Raw genomic sequence first — 6,470 nt, forward strand, 5'->3', positions numbered from 1 at the left:
TTTACAGTTGAAATAGAATTGAGCTGAATAATGACACTATTGTCTTCAGTTCCATCTTTGGTTCTCTCTGATAGTCAATCAATCAAATACAGTCAAATGAATAATATTTCTGAATGTTAATTGTCATTCCCCAACTGAGCAGTGAAGGACACTTCATCTCAAGCTACAAATCAGACAAAAATGTTGGCTACCCATTTTCTGTGATCTTGACGAAATAAAAATAAAAATAAAAAACTGTTTACTCACTAAATATATACCATCTCAACAAAGTCCTGATATTATACCTTTACCAGAATCTGTGTATCACCATGGTCCTCAAAGTATGACTTAACCAGAGTCTGTGTATCACCATGGTCCTCAAAGTATGACTTGATCAGAGTTTGTGTTTAATGTCCCCAAAATGGACATAAAAAATACTGTCCCTAAAGTGAAGGCAAAATGTCAGGTCTTTAAGGAAGACTTTTATTAATAAAATCAAGTGATAAGTGTGATGACAGCTTCTCCAGAAGTGCAGTCATGTCTTTCTTTTGTCTCTAGACCCTTCAGAAAGGGGTGTCCCTAAAGGTAGGGTTCCCAGTCATACGTCCTCACATTGTGGTTAAGTAGGTATGTGTGTGTGTGTGTGTGTGTGTGTGCGTGCGTGTGTGTGTGTGATGGGTCGGGTTAGTGTAAGGAGACAGAATATACTGTTTGTACAGTATAAAAAAACCATTACGTCTATGGAGAGTCCCCACAAATATAGTGGACCAGACTGTCTCTCTGTGTGTGTGTGTGTGTGTATGCGCGTGCTTGTTGGTGTGTCGTGTCCTGTTTTCCTAGAATCCCTATTGTCAACGTTAATGAAAACATGATATCTGAAACATACAGAAGTACATTAAAGGTTTTTTTGTGCTTGACGGACTTGTTTGCTGTTGCACCCGCGCATTGCAAACGGCATTCTAAAAACGCTGCGCTCAAGTTAAAAGAAGTTCAACTTGCGTCTCAATCATTACCTTGTGTTATTTCCCATTCCACTGCCACAAACGCATTCTTTATGAACAGCCGATGTGTTCTACGATGTGTTCTACGTTACGGTCCTTCATTGAGCACGTCACGACACGCGGTTAATCGCCTCAGCAACTTCACACGGGTGAAGCGCCAGGCATTTCCCTAAACAGCCAGGTCAGATTTTCCGCCAAAGTAAAGAGCTTATTAATTACGAAAACGATTATTTATTTTTGCTCATTATTATTTTATTTCAGTTAGTTTTTCAGTAACTGTTGTTAGTTTCGTTTCGTTTTAGTTTTTAATTTATTATGAATTTTTATTTTTATTTCAGTTTACGAAAATGTTTTTTGACCAATAGTTTTAGTCTTAGTTTCAGTTTTCGTTTACGAAAATAACCTTGGTGGACACACACACACACACACACACACACACACACACACAAACAATAGTGCTGTGAGAACAGCAGTTGAGAGCTGCACTGCTCGCGGCCACCGCTGATCGCGCCGTCACACCAACACTGGAACAGAGAGATCTTCCTTGAAGTCTTCAAAGGCGTTGAATCTTAGACATCAGTCACAGGAAACTCGCGCTCCGAAATGAAAGACGGTGGGTGCTCGCGCCCGCTTCCTGTTTTATACCCGCGCTGCGGGGCGGGGGCGCGTGACGCGTTCACGCACGCCAACGTTCATTGGCTTGTTCTTAGATACTCGAAGTTGATAGGGCTCCCTGAAGTGATCCCCTAACGTCGTCACGTCGACGTCACGTCGAACGTGAGCGACTGAAGGGGAACAGGGAACGAGACAATACGTCATCGACGTTATGGGGGACGCCTCAGGCGTGACAGGTGTCTGAAATCAAGTATCAACTCACAGCAATCATGTTGACCGGCGACACCCCGTGCATCATCAGCTTGAATGATGAGCGCGCAACCTGGATGTATAAAAAGGGAACATAGGTTACAGTCGTAACCTGAGACGTTCCCTTTCGAAGGGAACTCAACAATACGTCATCGACGTTATGGGGAACGAAATACCCACGCCGCCATACTGAGGGGAGTGCATGCCCAATGGCAGTGACAACTGTCAGAACCAGTAATGCAAAGGACACTAAAACCACTCACCCTAGGTCACATTGGGCTGTCAGTGACAGCACTATGAAGGTAAATCAGTAGCTAAACTCGAGAGCACGTAGATGTGAATTTGAGAACTTGTACAATAAATATTCGTACTTGTATGTGAACATTTACACTCACAGCTCCGATGTGAAAACCTGTAAAATAAAAATCAGAACTTGAACGCTGAGATTTGCACTCGCAGACAATAGTCACAAACCTGTATTCTGAATTTGAAGCTGCAGACAAGTAGTCACAAATGTGTAAAATGCCATTCACAGAAATACAATGACAATCACAAACATGTAAAATATATTTGCACTTCTTCTAACATTCAAATTCGCAGTACAACCTCAAATTGGCACTTGCTACTTCTCAAATCTGTCACTGCAAGTTCAAATTTCGCGCCTTGACTTTTGCTACTCTTTTCGCGATATATGAGGTGCAAAACTGATTTGTGCACTTGTAACTCAGTGGCGGTGAGAGCGGAAGGGGGGCGGGAGCGGGGGTGTTCGAAGGAGCCGTTTTATTGGTTGGGGCCTAGCCAATGAAATGGGACTTCTATTGTATGCGATGATGTCACGAAACCCGCCTCCTCGTGGATGTTCTGAAACGCTAACATGGCTTAATGCATTAGACTGATTTAAAAGACATAAATTATATTATCAAACTTAGTGATATTAACACCATACTAATAATGCATACTACAGAAAAGCAGATGAGCACAGAATATGACGAAAGAAAGCAAATTTGTGTTCAGAGCAAATAAACCAGCTGCCTGTGTTTTATTAATAATGTATAACGAATTTATATATATATATATATATATATATATATATATATATATATAACTGTTGGTCCATTAAGCCTCATTAAGCGTTTTCTTGGTTTTCTATGAGAGGAAAATGCTTAACGTACAATTAAACGAGTTGCGTTCATTTTCTGCTCAATTGCTTTTCTGTATGCTTTATTTATGGTGTTTCCTGAGTTTGGTCTTTTAATACCACTGTCTTAAGTTAACGTGTTGCGTTCATATTCTGTGCTCATCTGCTTTTCTGTAGTATGCATTATTGTGTTTACTAAGTTTGATAATATAATTTATGTCTTTTAAATTAGTCTAATGCAGGGTTTCTCAACCTTTTGCCTACTGCGACCCACTTTTCTTTTGTATGCCAGTCATATGACCCATTAAATAAATCAATAACTGAAATGCCTCTTTAGAGCTAGGCTACACCGTAGGCCTATGCTTATTATAATTAATGATAATCACGAAAACACACAAACATTTTCAATAATTAGGCAGACTATGAGGCAAACTGATTTTTTTACTCACGTTAATGTGATAGCCTACTTGAGACTGCCGCTCTGATCATATCCAGACGCGGTGGAATTTGGAAAAGTGTGACTCACTACGAGTCGCACACAAATAACTGTTGTCAGCCTATTCCTGCTTTTTGTTTTCGTTGCAGTCACTGTTGAAAATCCCGAATCACAAAGATAGGTAGTGCTAAATGGGAAGAGAAACTTCGTTGCACAATCTGCGAGTTGTGGATATTCATTTATGGTTTGAATCCAATGAATGAAAATAGCCTACGATTCGTTGGAGGATCGGCTACGTTTACATGCACAACTTTTGTTTAAATCGGACTGAATTCATTCCGATTGATGAATCTGAATGTAGTGTTTACATGAACGCTAAACGTGATCGGGTTAATGTGCGCGTTTATATGTCACAAGATTCAAATCGAATTATATTTTTTTGACATGCGCACACTGCACGAATATACAGAGTTTCCCGCTGTTTGCGCATACTAACTATTCTCTTACATTGGTTCTTTATTTGTTTTAAACAGCAGACTTAATATTTATCCATTGCTGGTCATAATTTGGAGACAATGAGCATACGAACCGTTGTGCCGTGCTGCTTATTTATCACGCAGTAAAAATGCCCAGTGCCCAAATCCAGTCGTCTGTGAATGAGAGTCTGAAACAAGGACTGGTGGGACTCCAGCAGGACAACCGTGGGAGGTTGTCCTGCTCCACTTCACAGACGCTGAGTGAAAGGAGAATTTTAGCATGATGGCACGCTCATTTATACGACACTTTACTCAAAAGGAAGAACAGCTCGTTCAGCGCGTCATACACCATTATGCTATGGCATGCGCAGTCCTTTCAGTTTCGGTTTTCAATCCGATCAAGCGTTTATGTCCTCCCAGTTGGATTAGAAAAGGAATAAACCACCCCTTTCAATCGAATTAAAATTTTATTCGGATCGAGCTCAATCGGATCGATTAAGGTGTTTACATGAAGGCTTTTTAGTCCTATTGAACCGTCAATGCGTTTACTAATGCATTATTTGGATTTGGTTGCATGTAAACGTAGCCTGTTGCAATGAGCCTTTTGTGAAGCCCACTTATTGGCTGTGCCGGTTAACACAGAGAAAGTCTCGCGACCCCCTATAGAACGAACAATGACCGACTGGTTGAGAAACACTGGTCTAATGCATTAAGCCATGTTAGCGTTTCAGAACATCCACGAGGAGGCGGGTTTCGTGACATCATCGCGTACAATAGAAGTCCCATTTCATTGGCTAGGCGCCAACCAATAAAACGGCTCCTTCGAACACCCCCGCTCCCGCCCCCCTTCCGCTCTCACCGCCACTGAGTTACAAGTGCACAAATCAGTTTTGCACCTCATATATCGCGAAAAGAGTAGCAAAAGTCAAGGCGCGAAATTTGAACTTGCAGTGACAGATTTGAGAAGTAACAAGTGCCAATTTAAGGTTGTACTGCGAATTTGAATGTTAGAAGAAGTGCAAATATATTTTACATGTTTGTGATTGTCATTGTATTTCTGTGAATGGCATTTTACACATTTGTGACTACTTGTCTGCAGCTTCAAATTCAGAATACAGGTTTGTGACTATTGTCTGCGAGTGCAAATCTCAGCGTTCAAGTTCAGATTTTTATTTTACAGGTTTTCACATCGGAGCTGTAAGTGTAAATGTTCACATACAAGTACGAATATTTATTGTACAAGTTCTCAAATTCACATCTACGTGCTCTCGAGTTTAGCTACTGATTTACCTTCATACAGCACTCCCTACCGGTCATAGCCCAAGCTAATGAACCGAGAAAACTGCCAGAACATAGTTCATGGGAGGTGTATCTGGGCCAGCTCAAAGGTTTAGGACCACAACTTCCTAATAGAAGGGGTCCCTTCTAGGGAGTGTGGCTAGGGGACTCAAGGGACTCCCAGCCAGTCACTATTCAGGAGAGGATGCCTCCTGACATGCCACCAGGCTGGCCTGGTTATCTATACTAAGACGCACAGTCTGGCCATTGCCTGTCTGTCCGAGACAGAGCCTCTGGAAAATGCCTTGGAAAAGGCATTCAAAACTGAAGGCCTGCAAAGCTGTCAGAAACCATTCAGTTCCGGATCACAGAGACGGGACCACTGGGAGAGTGTAACTCAACCTCAAGAAATGACGGAAGACGTCCACTCAATCAATGGGTCTACCCAGTGCTCGTACTGAACACTGAGGAAGTAAGAGAGGGATCAAAACCAGGAAGGTCTGCTGAGGCCAAAGACCTGATTACCCCCTATGTGGGGAGCTCCAGTACCTGAGAGCTCACATCAGAAAAGGCCGGTGAGGCCTGTAACCTGGCGACCACCGCATGTGGGAGCTCATAACCAGGAAGGCCAGGTGAGGCCTGTAACCTGGCGACCACAGTATGTGGGAGCTCATACCAGGAAGGCCGGTGAGGCCTGTAACCTGGCGACCACAGTATGTGGGAGCTTATATCAGGAAGGCCGGTGAGGCCTGTAACCTGATACCCAGTATATGGGAACTCATATCAGGAAGGCCGGAGAGGCCTGACACCTGACGACCACAGCATGTGGGAGCTCACATCAGGAAGGCCGGGTGAGGCCTGTCACCTGGCGACCACAGCATGTGGGAGCTCATAACCAGGAAGGCCGGGTGAGGCCTGTAACCTGGCGACCACAGTGTGTGGGAGCTCATAACCAGGAAGGCCGGGTGAGGCCTGTAACCTGATACCCAGAATATGGGAGCTCATAACCAGGAAGGCCTGATAAGGCCTGCAACCTGACAACCACACCACGTGGGGGCTACATTAGAAAGTACATGAAACAAAAGTGCATGTACTTAGTCATTCCGAGTCCAGAAAAGGCCTGGATCAGAATGAAGAAGTTAGCCAGAAAGGCGTCTGTCATAGCATATTTTGACGACAGGACGCATCTAGAGTGGGACCCGAGGTGAAAGACTTGGGTCTGGGCCACATAGAAAGGGACTGAAGCGTACAGCGCATGACCCTTACCATAAAAATGGATTTTAGAAAGTACACAAGAT

This window comes from Rhinichthys klamathensis, unplaced genomic scaffold (assembly GCF_029890125.1).
Source record: "Rhinichthys klamathensis goyatoka isolate OS25496 unplaced genomic scaffold, OSU_Roscu_1.1 h1tg000466l_1, whole genome shotgun sequence".
Classification (NCBI taxonomy): Eukaryota; Metazoa; Chordata; class Actinopteri; order Cypriniformes; family Leuciscidae; genus Rhinichthys; species Rhinichthys klamathensis.